The 18,905-nt window shown below is 44.7% G+C and overlaps 1 protein-coding gene across 1 annotated transcript in view; it reads left to right on the top strand.

Moving 5' to 3' along the window:
* The first annotated feature begins 16,061 nt into the window (after positions 1-16,061).
* Positions 16,062-18,905, top strand: part of LOC127682574 (uricase) — a 70,317-nt gene continuing 67,473 nt past the window's right edge. Inside the window, exon 1 of the mRNA XM_052178988.1 lies at positions 16,062-16,133. The gene's annotated coding sequence lies outside the window, so the exon portion shown is untranslated. The remainder of the gene's footprint in view (positions 16,134-18,905) is intronic.

The following is an 18,905-nucleotide window of genomic DNA, read 5'->3' as shown; positions in this document are numbered from 1 at the left end:
TAGGTGGCGTGGGGAAAGGTGTCCAGGCGGGCTCTTGCCTGGGCACCTCTGCCCCTGAGGGACCATACACAGACATGGTATAGAATAGAGTTTATTTAGAGTAGGGGATGGGAGTTAGTCGTAGAGAGAGGAGAGATAGAGGGAGAGAGAGAGGGAGAGAGAGAGAATAGAGAGAGAGTGAGAGAGTGGAGGCCGACCATGACCACATGGAGGGGGGGAGAGCCCCAGGGGCAGAGAGGTGAGAGAGTGTAGGAGAGCAGAGAGCAAAAGAGAGAGAGGAGGAGCAAGTAGCCCCTCTTATAGTGGGCCAGATCTCTGGGGCGGGGCATACCTGACTATTGCCAGGTAGGTGTGGGGTGGAGTTTAGACAAAACCCCAACAGCCAGCATCTGCTATCACCTGAGTTTTTGATCTTAGCCATTCTGACTGGTGTGGGGGGGAATCTCAGGGTTGTTTTCATTTGCATTTTCCTGATGACTAAGGATGTTGGACATTTCTTTAGGTGCTGCTCAGCCATTTGGTATTCCTCAGTTGAGAATCCTTTGTTTAATTCTGTACCGCATTTTAAATAGGGTTATTTGGTTCTCTAGAGTCTAACTTATTGAGTTCTTTGTATATCTTGGATCTTAGCCCTCTATCAGTTGTAGGATTGATAAAGATCTTTTCCCAATCTCTTGGTTGCCATTTTGTCCTATTGACATTGCTTTACCTTACAGAAGCTTTACAATTTTATGAGATCCCATTTGTCGATTGTTGATCTTAGAGAGTAAGCCACTGGTGTTCTATTCAGGAACTTTTCCTCTGTGTCCATGTGTTCAAGGCTCTTCTCCACTTTCTCATCTGTTAGATTCAGTGTATCTGGTTTGATGTGGAGGTCCTTGATCCACTTGGACATGCGTTTTTTACAAGGAGATAAGAATGGATTGTTTAGTATTCTTCTACATGTTGATATCCAGTTGAACCAGCACCGTTTGTTGAAAATGCTGTCATTTTCCCACTGGATTGATTTAGCTCTTTTGTCAAAGATCATGTGACCATAGGTGTGTGGGTTCATTTCTGGGTCTTCAGTTCTGTTCCATTGATCTACCTGCCTGTTTCTGTACCAATACCATGCCGTTTTTATCACTATTGCTCTGTAATACAGCTTGAGGTCAGGGATGGTGACTCCCACAGAAGTTCTTTTATTGTTGAGAATAGTTTTCACTATCCTGGATTTTTGGTTATTCCAAATGAATATGAAAATTGCTCTTTCTAATTCTATGAAGAATTGAGTTGGAATTTTGATGGGGATTGCATTGAATCTGTAGATTACTTTCAGCAAGATGGCCATTTTTACTATATTAATCCTGCCAATCTATGAGCATGGGAGACCTTTCTATCTTCTGAGATCTTCCTCGATTTCTTTCTTCAGAGACCTGAAGTTCTTGTAATACAGATCTTTCACTTACTTGGTTAGAGTCACACCAGATATTTTATATTATTTGTAACTATTGTAAAAGGTGTTGTTTCCCCAATTTCTTTCTCAGCCTGTTTGCTCTCTGAGTAGAGGAAGGCTACTGATTTGTTTGAGTTAATTTTTACATTAAGCCACTATGCTGAAGTTGTTTATCAGCTGTAAGAGGTCTCTGAGGGCATTTTTGGGGTCACTTAAGTATACTATCATATCATCTATAAATAGTGATAGTTTGACTTCTTCCTTTCCAATTTGTTTCCCTTTGACCTCCCTTTGCTGTCTAACTGTTCTAGCTAGGACTTTGAGTACTATATTGAATAGGAAGGGAGAGAGTGGGTAGCCTTGTCTAGTCCCTGATTTCAGTGGGATTGCTTCAAGTTTCTCTCCATTTAGTTTGATGTTGGCTACTGGTTTGCTGTATATTGGTTTTACCATGTTTAGGTATGGGCCTTGAATTCCTGTTCTTTCCAAGACTTTTACCATGAAGAGGTGTTGAATTTTGTCAAGTGCTTTCTCAGCATCTAATGAGATGATCATGTGGTTATTTTTCTTTGAGTTTGCTTATATAGTGGATTACATTGTTGGATTTCCTTATATTGAACCATTCCTGCATCCTTGGAATGAAGCCTATTTAATCATGGTGAATGATTGTTTTGATGTGTTCTTGGATTCTGTTTGGGAGAATTTTATTGAGTATTTTTGCATGGATATTCATAAGGGAAATTGGGCTGAAGTTCTCTTTATTTTTAGGGTCTTTGTGTGGTTTAGGTATTGTTGTGATCATGAAAAGAGAAAGTGGTGTAAGAATATGTTCTATGGTGGTGTTGGGGAAGAGGGTGCCTTAGTGGGCCCATGCCAAGGCATCCCTTCCCCATGAGGGACTAGACATAGTATAGTATAGTATAGTATATATAGTACAGTATAATATAGTATAGTAGTATAGTATAGAATAGCATTTATTCAGGCATGGGGAAGGGAGTTAAAGGGTGGTAGAGGCAGAGAAAGGCAGTGAGAAGGAGAGAGCAGAGAAGTAGAGGCAGGCCATGACCACATGGAGAGAGGGGAGAAGGGAAGGGGGAAGGGAAGAGCCCAAGAGGACAAGAGAAGAGAAAAGAGAAGAGAGAGTAAGAGTGGCAAGAGAAGCAAGAGAGAGAGAGAGGAGGGGCAAGAAGCCCCTTTTACAGTGGGCCAGAACTACCTGGCTTTTGCCAGGTAACTGTGGGGTGGAGCTTAGAATCCTAACAGGTATCAGTGTAACTGTGGCTTCATAGAATGAACTGCTTCTACCTTGTGGAATAGTTTAGAGTATTGGTATGTTGCTTATGTTCTTGCACTTGCCTTGTGTCATCTGGTTATCTCTGGCGTTAACTGGCCTGGTTATTTCCGTATAGGAGCAGGCCTCCGTGGAGGCAGGCGGTGCTGTCTCTGGTTAGGCCAGACCTCCTTTGTTCATGGTTAGAGCAGGCCTCCTGTGTGTGTCCCTGTGTTCCTGGTTAGGGCAGACCTCCTGAGAGACAGGTTGGTTTTGATGTCTGAGGCAGGCACCATCTGCCTCTGATTCACATGGAAGTGCAGACCTGAAAGACAATAGGGCTCAGGCAGAGCAGGATAGATTGCAGTCTGCTGGGCTCTGTGGGGGTCCCAGCTGATGTAGATATTGGGGTAGGGGGTCTCACTTGTGTTGTAGCAGACCTCCTTTGAGGCAGGTAGGGTGGGGGGGGGCAGGCACACCAATCTGCCACGGGTTCAGGTGGAGGTGAAGACTCCAAGAATAATGGGGCTCAGGCAGAGTGGGGGAAGGGCAGCTAACCTGTATGGTTCAGGAGTCTCAGGTCTGATGGAGGTGGGGGGAGGGGCAGCGGGAGAATGGAGGTCCCCTGGGATAGCAGGCTGCTTGGCCCAGAGGGCTCAGAGAGCAGGGAAGATGGGTGGGGGAAGGTAAGCTTACCTGTATGGTTCAGGAATCTGGTGAAGGTGGTCTCCTCAGCCTCTTGTTGGAGCAGACAGAATTAGGAAATTCTTTTTTACTTTATAGTTGACCCACATGCCACTTTAACATCAAAACTCACCTTCTCTACTAAATGCCCATGTGTTTTTATGACCATGGAAGGATATAGATTCCAACCTCACAGGCCTTTGCTGTTTTCTGTCTTCCTCCCGCCCCAGGGCTACTTAAAGTCTGTAAATGTATAATTATGTGCTTGAATCGGGAGACAGGATGCAAACAGAATCTAAATGAAAGGGCGTGAAGAATGGAGAGGAACAAATGAACATTTCAAAATGCTCTGCCGTTTAATAACAAAACAATGTTGCCTACGCTGTCATGTATTAACTTTACAGTTGTTTTGTGTATTTTTTTATTTTATTTTTAATATTTATTTATAACAGATAGTGTATATTTATTGTTAAATGTTTCCTTTGGGACATCATTGGTTTTTGTTAGGGTAGTGTCATTGGTACAGAGTGGGGTTTTGTTGTGGTAGTGGCAGGGCCCCATGTCGTCCAGGTGTGTCTCACGTCTAAGTAGCTGAGGTGGTTTTGAATTTCTTCTCCTCCTGACTCCATAGCCTAAGTGCTGGAATCACCAGCATATGCCACTTTGACCCATTTCGGTGGCAGTAAGGACTGAATGCAGAGCTTCAAGCTAGATGAACCGAACGGAACCACAAACTCCAACATGGTTCTTTGTAGTCACAGAAATTCCAGCAGTAATTACACTGTGTTGGAACATGAGTAATTACCCAGGAGCCTTACTTCTTGCCAGAATGTTTAGGGTGTAGACTGTCAGTATTCTGCTATGGCTATTGGTTTTTGGGTCCCTGAAAGGGATTGGCATTCAGTAGTCTTTCCTTCCTCCCTTTGTTCCTCCCTCCCTTCCTTCTTTGTCCCCCCCCCCTCCTTCCCTCCCTCCCCCCTCCTCTTCTTTTTTCTAAGAAAAGGTCTCACTAGAGACCTCATGCCGACCTTGAATTCATAGTGATTCTTTTGCTCAACCTCCTGGGGGAAGGGAGCACAGGTGTGAACCACTATGCCTGGCTCACATAGCAGTCTTTTCAATGCATGCCTTGTGACTTCTGGAATACAAAGTTCCTTGCCATCTTTTGTAGATTATCACCAGCCCAGAATGTGGGAGACCCAGAGTACATGAGCGTTTTAATGTGCTGCTTGGTTTACTTTAATGCTGACATATCTTTCCTGAGTCACCAACCCAGACACACACTATAACAATCATCACCAGGTTAAGAAGTGTGGTGTGCTGACTAATATTTTGTCAACATGATACAAACGAGAGTTAACTGGGATAAGAGGACCTCAACTGTGTAATTAACCTATATTGGGGTAGCCCGTGGACATATGGATGGGGGACTTTTTTTGATTGATGGTTGACTTTTGATTGATGGGGGGCTTAGTCCACTGTAGGTGGGACCACTCTGGGTGGGTGGTCTTTGGCTATATAAGAAAGCTAGCTGAGTAAGCCTTGGAAAGCAAGCCAGTGGACAGCATTCCTCTGTGGCTCTCTCTCTCTGCCTCTCTCATGCCTGCAGGTTCCTGACTTGAGTTTCCACCCTGACTTTCCACAATGGTGGGCTACGATGTGGAAGTCTGGATCAAATAAATGTGGAAAGGATCAAATAAATCCTTTTCGCCTCAAGTGGCTTTTGGCCAGTGTTTAATCCCAGCAACAGAGACACAAAAAAAATACACATGGGCAGAACCAGAGTTCTCTGGCCTGAATACGCTCAGACTTTTTCTACTCATTGTGGGGAAACTGCTAATTAACTTTAAAGTCTACCATTGATCAGATAACCTCTGGGCTCAGCAAGTAATGGAAGACTCCCTTTATTAGTGGGGTTTCTTCTTCTCTGACTTTGTCTGGGGAAATCTAGGCCCTCACACATGTCTCTACCTGATTAGATTTCAGGATCAATTGCCTTTTTCCTGATAAGAACATGTTCAGCTAGCACCTGAGATTCCTGATGCTTCCCCATGTGAATGAGGCATTTTGGTACCCTAAGCCTTCAGTCAATGACCTTTGCCCATCCTGGATGTTCTTACTCTGAATTCCCCCAAAACTTTCTAAGACTTGAATCACCCTATGTGAAGTGATCTGCCCCCTTGTATCTGGTCCCAGGGTGGTTATTCTACATCTGTACTCACAGGGCTTCCCTCATCATCTCTGTTCCCTCCCCCAGTGGACTGCACTGGCCAGTGATCCACGAGAGCAGGGAGACCTGCAACTCATGTCACTTTTTTTCTTTGCTACAGAAACTTGGAATTTCACAGTCCCACAAACAATGGAGGCAAAAAGGAAAGGTACTGAAGAGATCAACTAACAAAAGAATCGGAGACGACAGTGAGAAATGAGTGCGAAGGAGAGACCAACATCTTTAAAATATTTTGAAAGTATTCAAAGGCAAAGGCTTAAATTTAGCCAACGAGAAAAGGAGACTAAAATGTCACATTTGCCTGCTGTCTTCACACGCCTGCACCCCACCCCCATCTGTCTCCCCTTCCCCAAGCCTTTTTGATACCGAAAATTTCAGCTGTGTATAAGGAGAGCCATCTTACAAAGCCACATGCATTATGATGGCTATTTGACTCAGGGCGATGGCATGTTATTTGTTGGGTTCCTCCAATTAAATAAGAAGTTACATCTAATGCCTTATTGCTGTGGCGTGATGTTGACCATCTTCTAGGGGCCGCCTAAGATAATGCTTAATGGTGGGATCAGAATTTGAACTCAGCTCCTTCTGCTATCCTCAGAATGGAGGTAGCTCGTGTCCTGGACTTCCTAGGACCACTCTGTGTTCTTGTTCATGTATATACTTTATTTCCTATGGCATTTAAAAAAAAAACTGTACCTTATTGCTAGTATTTGCTGGTTTTCTTAGCTTTCCCTCTGTTGTATATGAATGTGGCTGATATTCATATAAATGCTGGTTTGTTAAGCATGACAGTGAAGAAAGCTTCGTTCATTCCTTATTACAGATCTGCCTTCTACTCACGTGTATCTTACATGAAGGTACCATGATTCCTGTAAATACTGATATTCTTCTGTTATTTCCTTTCTGACATACGCTCCCTCCCTCCCTACCTCCCTTCTTCCCCCTCTTCCTCCCCTCCTGCCCTCCCTTTCTCCCTCCTTCCCTCCCTTCCTCTATCTCTCCCTCCCTTCTTTCCTCCCTCCCTCCCTCCCTCCCTCCCTCCCTCCCTCCCTCCCTTCCATCCTTCCTTCCCTCCCTCCTTCCTGATATAATAAGAAACCCCCCTGTTCCCTCATCCAATTGGCCCACAAGGGAAGCACCTAAAGCAGCTTGGTGCAATGAGGACCTTTCTTTTAGAGACATGCTTTTATAATTCCCTAGCTTTGATGTTTATGTTTCCAGTTTTGCTCCCATTCCTTGATGCTGTAGCTGATTGTCCTCAGAAGCTTTCACCCTCGTAACTTCATTTCCCAGAGGCAAGTACGTGCTCTGTACCTGGCTGGATTATGAAACACCCGGGTTTGCCTGACCCACCCCTCCCGGCTGCACCACCCAGGACATTTAAAAGATGCATTGGCCTGGCTGGAGGTTGGTAGAGCCGTGCTGGCTACAGATGCACTTCAGTCAACATGGAAGCCCCAGGGCCAGGCTGTAGAGCGTTCCCTCCCAACCTCCTTGAGGTAAGTTTTCACAGGATTATTTTTCTGCTGGCTTTTGTGATGCCGCTTTGGTGGCTTTTACTTTTTTTTTTGCTTGCCATGTAAGTCTGGGTGTTTCAAGGTAGAGTCTCACAAATGAGGGTGAGCAGCAGTAGGCTCACTTTTGTTTGTAAAACCTACTTTACACTGTATGCCTTGATGAAAATACTTCCTAGGAACTACCTTTACTTCTTGGTTGGCCAAAAATGAGCAGGAAACTTGATGGCAAGTGAAGATGAAATTAGTGACACCTTTAATTAGTGACGTACATGCACCTTTCCTATGTTTTATGTGCCTTACAGCCCGTCTTTATAACATAGTTTGAGTCCCATGAGTTATATCAGCTATTATTTAACACATCGTCAGCGTGTATTCAATTGGCAATTGGAAAGTAGATAGATCTCAAATAGAATGTAGCTCCGTGAGTTCTGGGTATTTGTATATTTGTTTCTCTGCTGTGTTCCTCAAACTGGGGTCTCCTCATAGAGATAGAAGTGACTTATCACTCACTGGATATTTGCTGATGACTGACTGGCTGATTGAACAAACAACAAAAAAACCCCAAACCTTCTCAAGTGATTAATGTATTTGTGGCAGGAGTTATTTTACATACTTATATACTTTGTGAGTGTAATGAAGTTCACTTTTCATAAAAAAGCTCTGGGAAGCCAGAGTCAGAGAGCACATCTTTGTGTGCACAGACTGGGCAGCTATTTTATGTCCTCGATATTTTCCTTAAAGGAAGCACATGGCTTGTTCACATTTGTTTTCTTTGTCTCTCTTGGTTATAAGGTAAAAAGGAACTGAGGCATAAAAACTATGAGTCCATTTCATTGATTAGCTTTTCCTACGTTAATTACAGCCTATGTTTTGGGAATCTTTAGGGACCAAGTAGGCCAGTCATTGAACCCCAGAGCTCAGCCTGGAGGTTGTTAGTACAGTCGGGTCCCAGGGCAGGTAGGTATGCATCTACCCACAGCTTTCAGGAAGTGCCAATCAAAGTTTCACTTGAGCTCCATTTTTTTTTTTTTAAATTCACATTTGTTATTCTTTTCTTTATTTTCACCCTTCTGGGCTAGCAGTAAAATCCTGGGTGTTAAAGATGACAAGCTGAGATTCTGGTGGAAGACTCAGTCTCCGCCTCCCTCTTCTTCCCTATCTACTTAGCCTGGAACACACACTTCCTGTCTCGTTCCTCCAGCAATAAAACTCAAGTAGACACAAAATGCAGACGTGGCAGGGGCTCTCCCATGGGGGGGCATAACCTTCCTTGTGTGGTGTCAGGGGCCTTGGCTTCAGAGTGACATGAGCAGTTGTGCTGTGTCTGCAGGAGGAAGACCAGAAGTTCTGTGTGAGGCTTTTTAGCCAGTATATACAGGGCTATAAAAAGCATGTTACTCAGCCCTAATACTTTTATGTTGTAGCCGAAGTGTTGTGGGATTTCATTTTATAAGAACTCAACTTCAACACATAAATTTTTCTCAGGTCAACTAGACTTGGACATTCCCCCTCCCCCTACCTTGTAATTCATTCAGAGTTCATCCCAGGTGCTCCCCCCCCCCAAAAAAAAACTAGCCAGTTAGAGAACACACACACACACACACACACACACACACACACACAGTTGCAAGTAAGGATCCAGGTCTAACCGGCTTTTTATCTAGAATAAGCCAAAATCCTCAGCCTCACTTTGTCGGTGAAGTGAAGGAATCTCTCCCATGAACTGTGACACAGTATTCAAGATTTCAGGCTCTGTTTGGGCAGGAGACCATAGGCTCCACTTTATGAATAATAGAAAACTAAATATTTAAATGAACCCTACCATCTATTCAGCAAGTGTCTGGTAGATCTGAGTATAATTTAATTTAATCTCCCAAACCACTTAGTTTCTCGAGGAGTGACTTTAATCACATAACTTGGCATATTGTTACTGTCAACCATGGTCCTGGTGACCTTTCAGTGGTAGTGAGAGGCGGAGGAGGCAGATGTTTCCAGAACATGCTGGATCTCCCCCTCCCCCTCCCTCATTCCCTCCCCCTCCTCCTCCCCCCGCCTCTCTGGCATTCTCTATTGTGATAGCCCCTATATATCTTGTGGTAGAATCAGAGGTTGTCATACTTAGTCATGTGTTAGCTGCATTAGGGGTTCAACCCAGACAGCAAGCCCTTAGAGAAAAAGAGGGTGCTCACAATTTCTCCTTCAGACTTTGTTTTTCAAGTCATGACAGTTGTTCAATTAGTGAAGGAAGTTGGGCAGGGGAGGACTCTTTAAGCAACCAAAACGTGGTGGGGGGCTAGTCCACACTCCACCTGGGAGTCTGATGGACAAGTGGAATGAACTACATTAGGTGTCTGCTCTGCAGTCTTCCTGCTTAGGAAGGGAGTCATCAAAACAGAAGCCAGGTTCTCCTCAGTGGCTGGGCTCTATCTGACTCCGCTATTTCTTTGAACATTATCACTACCCTCGAAGTGACTCATCATGGAGTCTGTCCTTCCCCATCCCCCTCCACTTCATCATGGAGTCCCTCCTTTTTCCCTCCCTCTTTCACTACATTGAAACATTAGGTATGCCTGGCGCCAATCTTAGCTCTTCAGTCCTGGTGTTTTCCAGTTAGAAGGATAGGTTAGAGGTGGTCAGATCCACTTTGAGTCTCAGCTCTTACTGATTACTAATATACCATTGCTTAATCTCTCCCATCCTTAGTCACTGTTCTGGTAAGATGGAAAGGATCCCATAGAATTGTGGGAATTCAATGACACAAATTATGCAAAGTAGTCAGGTGAGTGCTTACCGTATAATGCGTGTCAGCACGCAGTGGCGGTGTTACCTCTTCCTTCTTCCCTCCAACCTATTTCCTTCTAGCAGGTTCCTCCTTCTGTGGTCTGGCTCTGCTGCTCAGCTCTCTTTCTCGTCTCCACAGAGGCATCATCCAAGTGTGGTGAAAAGCCATTTTCTTCAATGGGATGGATGCTTGGGATACCGTTTGCTATCTGTGTGATTCTGGAGAGTCGATTAACTACCCTCTGCTCCAGTTTTCCTGTGTGTAAGACAGGGATAATCGTACTGCCTTAGAAGGTTATGGGGATCATATTATTTAACACAAGTGGCGTGTTTTAACTAAAAACCTTAGTCAATGTGAGTATTTGGTGAATGAATGGAAACTCGCACGTGTTTTCCTGGTTTATGAATGAATGCTCCGGGTAGCTATTTCCTGCCTTATCGTTCATCTGGAAGTTTCTGCTCTTTATGTTACAGGACAGCTTGGTGGGTGGAGTACTTCTTGCCTGGATTAGCAGTAGGTGGGCCTAGGTAGAAGAAGCTCTGTGGAGACCAGGGCTGTCAGAGGGGAGGACTGGCTGGTTGGGCCTTCCGAGAGTCCGGATGCACAAGTGGACATTCATTCCTGTATTTCACCCCAATTAAGAAGTATCCCCAATCTTTCACAATAATACAGTTTTTAGGGTTAAGTTACATTTTCATTCTACTCAAGGCTAAAGAATTCTCCAGGGCTCTCCATAAACCCTGCCCACCATTCCTCTTATTTATTTATTTATTTATTTATTTATTTATTTATTTATTTATTTATTTATTTCCTTTATTACATTTCAAATGATATTCCATTTCCTGGTTTCCCCTCTGAAAACCCCCATCCCATCTCCTCTCTCCCTGCTCACCAACCCATGCACTTCTCCTTACATGTCCTGGCATTTCCCTATACTGGGGCATCAAGCCTTCTCAGGACCAAGGGCCTCTCCTCCCATTGATGCCCAACAAGACCACCCTCTGTTACATATGTGGCTGGAGCCATGGGTCCCTCCATGTGCACTCTTTGGTTGGTGGTTTAGACCCTGGAAACTCTGGGGGGTACTGGTTGGTTCATATTGTTGCTCCTCCTATGGGGCTGCAAACCTCTTCAGCTCCTTCAGAGCTGCAGATTCTCTAACTCCTCCATTGGGGACCCTGTGCTTAGTCTAATGGTTGGCTGAGAGTGTCCCCCTCTGTATTTGTCAGGCACTGGCAGAATCTCTCAGGAGACAGTTATATTAGACTCCAGTCAGCAATCACATGCTGGCATCCACAATAGTATCTAGGTTTGGTAACTGTATATGGGATGAATCAGTCTGGAGGTTCTTCAGAAAACTGGACATAGTAGTACCTGACAACCCAGCTATACCAATCCTGGGCATATACTCAAATGATGTTCCAATATGTAATAAAGACACATGCTCCACTATGTTCATAACAGCCTTTTTTATAATAATCAGAAGCTGGAAACAACCCAGATGTCCCTCAACAGAGAAATGGATACCAGAAAATGTGCTACATTTACACAATGGAGTACTGCTCAGCTATTAAAAACAATAAATTCATGAAATTCTTAGGCAAATGGATGGAACTAGAAAATATCCTGAGTGAGGTAACCCAATCACAAAAGAACACACATGGAATGCACTCATTGATAAGTGGATATTAGCCCAGAAGCTCAGAATACCCAAGATACAATTCACAGACCACATGAAGCTCAAGAAGAAGGAAGACCAAAGTGTAGATACTTCGGTCCTTCTTAGAAGGGGAACGAAATACTCATGGGAGGAGATACAGAGACACAGTGTGGACCAGAGACTGAAGGAAAGGCCATCCAGAGAATGTGCCACCTCACATTCTTTGGGACAGTCTTTGAAACAGATTCTGTCGCTATCCCAGTCCCCTTTTACAGAGAAGAGGCAAAGCTACAGCAGGGTTGATAATCTACATAGACAAGGCAGATCCACTAAAAAAGGGATTTGAAATCTAGCCTCAAAGTCCACCTCACTGACCTCTCTTCTATACACGAACATAGGTAATACAGGCCATTGGGTTACCTCTTAAACAAATTTAACCACCCTTTAATATAAAGGAATGAAATCTGAGTAAATTTGATTTAGTACTTGCAGAATTATTTTTACAAGGACCCACATCGCTGCTCAGATATGTTCCCCTTCCTGATACTTTGCCTTGCCTCAGCAGTAAAACACTGGGTTCAGCTCACGTACTGCAGAGTTCAGGTTGGACAGAGCTATGTGAGGGAGGCAGAGACTGAGTCTCCACACCCTCTTCAACATGCATGGTCTTGCTTTTATTTACTTACCTGCCGGGATTCTAAATAGGATTCACTTCTAAGAAGTCTCTGCCTTCATAAAATTTTTCAAAATCTCTCCCCTAGATCTTTCAGAATCTCTGACCTAGAGAAGGAATGGACAAGAGCTTTAGGGGTAACTCTTACTAATCATCATTTCTGCTCAGCTCTTGGTGTGAGTTTGGCCAAGTACTGAAAAAAAAAATTAGTCTTCCAGTAAGTCCCCAGCATGTCAGTCACACATTTATGGACCGCCAGCGTCTCCGAGAGCGGCAGTATGAAACAATGCCTGGAAACCCCATCATAGAGTGACGTAACAGTCACCAGGGTGCCCGATGGCTCGTTCCCCGAAGTTTAGAAATTTATATGATAAAATAAAAGGGACTGAGCACACCCATACTCCCTTGCTTTCATATTTTCGCTTTTGTCAAGAGCATACAGTTCCGATTTCTTGTCCATGCGTGATACATAGTCCGTTACATCTGATTTCAGTGGAATTGTTGAGTGTCTTGAGTTTTCTACTGAAGAACAACAGTCTTGCTTTGGACAGCAATGCCTGTTCCGGTGACCCTGTTATGTGCAAATCACCTGCGGTCCGTCTACTTCACCTCAAATGCAAATACACGCCAACACTGATTTCATAGAGTGACAGAGATTCTGCGGGGCCAACTCACACTCCAACATCTGCTTGGCTCACCTGTGTGCTTCCTTCTCTCTTCTGGGTTGACAGACTTGGCGCCATTTCACAGGATTCCTTGTCTCTATCATAACCAGCACTGACATTTCCTCAGGTTCCTTATCCACCAAACCCCAAGTGGTGTCTGATCACCTTGGCCTTCCACCAGCCTGGTCGGCTTAGACAGAACTTATCAGAATATCTGTCTTTCCTTTCGGTAATTTTCCATCTGTTGACCCATGCCCCTCCCTCCCCCTCATCTGGGCTGTGCGTGGAGTTGAACCCAATCAATCTCTGTCCTTCAGTGTCATGTATCTATGCTAACGGCTTTGAAAATGTTTCCCTTTCCTATTTAACAAATTATTCTTTGGGGCTGGAGAGAGAACACAGAAGTTAGGATCACTGTCTGCTTTCCTAGAGGACTTGGGTTCAATATCTCACACCCACCTACACGGCAGCTCACAGCTGTCTAAAACTTCATTCTTATGAGATCTGACATCCTCTTCTGAGCTCTGTGGACACTGTACACAGGTGGTGTACAGACATATATGAAGGCAAATCACATAAAATTAAAATAAAATGAAAAATTAGTCCATACTTATATGTGTATTGGGAATGCACAGACCACTATGCGCATGTGAAGGTCAGAGGTCAGCTCTCAGAGGGTCTCTTCTTCCACTAGGCATGTTCTGGGGATTGAATTCCGCTTGTCAGGCTTGATAAGCAGGAGTTTTTTCAGCTAAGCCATCGTGCAATGTCTGGAATCACATTTAAATATGTATTTAGTATCAATGAGATCATGCTTTAACAAGGGGATAATTGCAAAGCAGGCAACATGCGATCTGTGGGAAGGGTGCTGCTTGGATTTGCTTCAGCAATTCCCCTCTCCTGGAACCAGCTTGTGAAAATCTAGGCTCCGGGATCAGCTGGCTCTTGGATTAGACCTTCGGAAGGAGTGGGTCAAGAGAGATAAAGATGGATGGATTTAAGTTGCACTTTTTTCAACTTCTTCTCCTTCTTGTTTCATCCAATCAGTGCTAATTGGCTTCATTTAATTCACTCAACAAATATCTCTGGTTTTCTGTTAGGAACCAAGCATTGTTCTTTGTTTCATGAAATATAAAAAAAGCGCCCATGGTACAGGCAGCAAAGCACTGGCAGACTGGCCGGCCTGGCCCCTTCTCAGACTCTCTGACTGGAGCTCTGAAATCTCTTCACCCAGCTTGCTAAGTTTCCATGGCGGAGGTCACTGCCACACCTGCCCCGTGCTTCCAAATTCCTAGGGATAGTTGGGATGCATTTCTCAGTAAACCCACACTTTGCCACAGTACCTTTCTCTGTGGAACCCAGTTGAGTTGCAGTGTGAAGGAAAATACCACACAAACCTAGTTAAGAACCAACAGGTAACACAATTGCTGGGTATAGCAACCAGCACCCTAATGTGTAAGCTAAGTTAAATCCCCCACTAGTGGATCCAGTGGATCCCAATGGATCCACCATCTGAACTGGGGATCTCTGCTACCTATATTTTGGCTTCCATGCTCATCTCTCCCATCCAAAAAGGAAGTATCTTCCTCCTGCTTCCCATTTTCCTCTCTCCAACGCAGGAATCTTTATTCAGTAGGGGAAGGTTCACTTGAAGTCACCTGAGTAGTGATTCACTCCTCAAATACAAACTGCACCAGGGCTAAGCACAACAGTTCTTTGTTTTAAGATGCAGTCTCACAATGTAGCTAGCCTAGGCTGGCCTTGAACTCACTGTGTGACACCAGTGTTTATCACCATACTGAGTTTATGGTTCTTGAGGCAAGATCTTGCTATATGTGGTGGCTTCCATCTCTTTATTCCCCCGCCTCTGTCTCCAGAGTACTGGGATTGCAGGCATGTGCTGTTATGCTTCACAACCAGGAATTCTGTTTTGTTTCAAGACAAGTTTTCACTCTGTAGTCTAGGTGGGACGTTGGAGTCATGGTGGTCTGACTGCCGGGCACTCTCTTAGGGCTGAATACAGATCATTCAGAGCGCAAGAAAGAGGCGTGTCTGTCCTTGTGGCTCTTATATTCCTGTGTGGTGGGACACAGGATGGACGGTGAAGGAAAATCCAAGTAATAGCAGATGGTGGATAATAGTAAGGATGGGGCTAGGAGAGAGATGGGAGGGAGGGACAGGAGGGAGGGAGGCAGGCAGGGATAGAGGGAGGGAGAGAGGAGAGAGAAAGGAGAGAGAGGAGAGTGGGGAGGGGAGAGATAGGAGAGGAGAAAGAAGAGAAGGGAGAGAGGAGGGAGAGGGGAGAAAGGTCAGGAGAGACAGGAGATGGGGGAGGGAGGGGAGGGAAGCAGGGAAAGGGACTGGGTGTCTCCAGGGTGGGAGTGAATCATGCAGTGCTGGTCAGCTCAGCAGGGAAGGCTTCCCTGAGGAGGTCAGGATCTTAGTGCCAGGATTACTGGAGCCACAAGAAAGCCAGTTTATCTGGAGCAGAGTCACAAGAAGTAAGAGCAAGCAGTGTCTTAGAGACTCTTACGTTTCTGCAAGGGTTTTGCTTTTATTTTATTTTACAAGTGTATGGCATGCCTGTGTGTACCTGTGGAGGTCAGAGGTGGACACCAGGTGTTGTCCTTGATGTGCTTCCATTTCGTTTTACTGAGGTTTAATCTCTCACTTGAACCCAGAGCTTGCTAATTTGCAGTTTCAGCTAGACTAACTAGCCAGCTAGCTCACAGTAAACTCTGCATCCTGAGTGCTATGATTATAGGTCCCTCTGGTATTCATGTGGGCTGGGGGCCAGAACTCAGATCTCTCACTTGGGCGATGTGGTGGCTATTCCTGGTTGTCAACTTGACTATATCTGGAATGAACTACAGTCTAGAATTGGAAGGCTCAGGGATATAAGTTTCTGACCTGGATCTTGGCATGGAGACCTTGAAGCATAGTGGTTTAGACAAGGAGATCTCCGAGTTCAAGATCATTTGGGATTAAAGGCATGGATGCACAAGCCTTTAATCTGGGCCACACCCTCTGTTGGAGACCTACAGCCTTTAATCTGGGCTACACCCTCTGCTGGAGATCTATATAAGGACATTGGAAGAAGGAAGATTCGCTCTCACTCTTCCTTGCCTGCTTGCTTCTTGGACTAAGAAACTGCTAGATCCTTGGACTTCCATCCACAGCTGCTGCTAATCATTGTTGGGGAGTTGGACTATAGACTGTAAGTCATTGATAAATTCCCTAACTATATAAAGACTATCCATACGTTCTGTGACTCTAGAGAACCCTGACTAATACAGGCGACAAGTACTTTATTCATGAATCCATCTCCCCAGCTCAAAGACTTGGTATTTTAAACATTTTATAGATTTGATCAAAAGTCTGAAATATTCTAGATTTTTTAATCAGCTCCTGTGTTAAGAATATAATTGAAGGAAGAAAAAAATGAAGTTGTTAGCTAGAAGGTTGGATTTTTATTTTATAATAACCTTATTATCTATTTTGGAACATACATGCCATTGGGAGCTACTAATATATAGAGATTTGTCATTAATTTTTCCTATTAATAACGATTTATCATTGCAGTAAACACGGTGGTCCATGCATAAAATAATTTTTCAACATTTAAACAGATTTATCACTTTTCTATCAATAGAGAAATTAGACTCCTGTGTGCTTTACTACTCCCAAATCTGATCTTATTTTCTAAATAAAACCTCCTTGATATTTAGTTACCCCAGAAGAAAATGATAGGCCACAAAGATGTAAATTCTATAGAAAGAGATTAACCACATGTAGGAGTTGGTTTGGCTGGGAGCTTGGGAGAAGCCGCTCTTCACCTCCAGAGGTCCTGTCATTGCCTGACTGAGGAAAGCCTTCAGTGATTCCATGGCTTAGTTTGTTTATAGCATGCTGTGCTGAGAAGTTAAACAGCTAAGACACAGTTTAAGTGAATTATCAAATCACTTTATCCTTGACCTCAGGGAAACTGGATCCTGGCGCCATCTTCTCATTTTTGACCGTGGATTTGGGTATGACTTTATTCCCATTGCACAGACAGGATGCTGAGTCTATTTTCTTTTATTCTTCCCTTCCGTTTCCAAAGTTCGTTAACAGTTATTTTCACCCTACAGTTATCCAAGCTTATTTGTTTAGCACAGATGCAATGCTCAGCGTTTGGAGGAACATCTCTGTAAGCTCTAGGAAAGATTCTTCTCCTGTCTTAATTATGTTTCTGAGATACCAAAAATACCTCAAACTTTTGCCCAAGCTGGCTTTACAGCCAGTGTCACTGGCGTAGACTTTTCCTAATTGCTTCACAGCTTTGTGTGTGGCCCCTTACCCTGCAGGCTTGTAGACTCCCTTCCCTCACCTCCTTCCTTAAACTCTCTGTGGTCCCCTCCAGGTCACTAGCTGGGCCCTTTATCCTTCTGAGGGAACTCTGGACATCTATCTCCCAGACCCCTTCCTCCCTCCCCCTGTAGTCGTATTCAACAGATTTTTAAATAAATTGATGCTTTTTGGTCTTGTTGAACCAGAAAATACGACAGCATTCTGCTTTAGCATAGTTGATTGTTAAACACAACTACAGTGAATTTGGAAGAAGGGCTTGGAAAGAATCACAGGGCTTAGCTGTTTGCCTTTGCTGATCAGCATGGTCTGTACTTGGAAGCCCCGTATATGGAACAGGTGACGGTACAGCGTGCAAGTTGGAGGGCGACCCGGTTTCTCCACAGGCCTCCAACTCCCACCGGTCTATTTTCCTGGAAGGCAACAGAAGCATTGCAGATCCCAGAACTGTCAAGTTTGCAAGACCAAGGTTGCCAGCTGTTGCGTTTTGTGTCTTTTCCTGGTCCCTGGGAGGCAGGATCCAGGGTAGAGTGTGGACTGAAGATGGTGGGGGTACAGGGGAAAGGCATGTGGGGATGTGGGGGTGGGGTTGCCTAACCTCTGTTTTCATAAACTTGAGAATTTATTTACCTTCATCCAGCCTATGCGGAGGAGGGTGAAGCACGAGACCCTGGAAGTTGCAGGCTTAGCAGAGCTTAGCCGCTGCGTCGTGAGATGAGGTTTATCGATGAGGCTCTGGAAAGCAGTGAGAAGGCCTCTGCCAAGTGGTGTTTCCTTCCATGAGGATATTAAGCACTTCAGGACACTGAGCCCGAAATGGAGACTTGCAAGCACGTTCTCCTTCCTAGTGTCTGGCGGGAAAGCGCTCCCTCCCTCAGGGCTCTTCTCTTTATCACGTGACAGGCCCAGCAAGGAAAGCAGAGTTTCTTGCTAATCTGTTTCTTTTATGAGAACAAGCTGGACTATTTGCCCACCTCGGGAGTGGGGAGTGGGGAGTGGGGGGGTGGTGGAGGGTGGGGACTGGGGAGTGGGGAGTGGGGGGTGAGGGTGGGTCGGGTAGTTCCAGAAATAGGCAGGTAAGAGAAGGGAAGACTGTTTTTCTCACCTGGCTCTTAAGACAAAGTAGAGCAGACAGAGTATAACCAAGGAGCTGGCTGTAGGACTCTTAACTTAGTGTGGCTCAGATTTCAAAACAAAACCATACCTTAAACAGTTGAGGACAAGGAAGGGAGTGATTGAAGGGAATCCCTCACGTTTTAAAGTAAGAGACCAGATTTTTGGGCATCAAACTAGACCTTACCCACTAGAGAAGCAGTAGTCACACCCATGGGGTGCAGTAGAAAGATTGAGTTTTCCAGACCTTTCTGCCCCCCCCCCCTTTTTTTTTGCGTTTTTGAGACAGGGTTTCTCTGTGTAGCCCTGGCTGTCCTGGAACTCACTCTGTAGACCAGCCTGACCTTAGAACCCAGCCATCTTTCTTCATTCTATGAAGGCTTGGACGTCAGGCTCTAGGTCCACGCTGTGTCCAGAGATCATTATTTCCAGCACAATCTACACGTGGAAAGGCTCTCTTCCCAAGATCATGAGTTCTCAAAGCCCTTCCTAGACCCTGGCTTCCTGACCCAGGTAACTCTCCCACTGA

Source organism: Apodemus sylvaticus, chromosome 4, assembly GCF_947179515.1.
Source record: "Apodemus sylvaticus chromosome 4, mApoSyl1.1, whole genome shotgun sequence".
Classification (NCBI taxonomy): Eukaryota; Metazoa; Chordata; class Mammalia; order Rodentia; family Muridae; genus Apodemus; species Apodemus sylvaticus.
The sequence above is the reverse complement of the archived record's forward strand: the minus strand, read 5'-3'. Positions and strand labels throughout refer to the sequence as shown.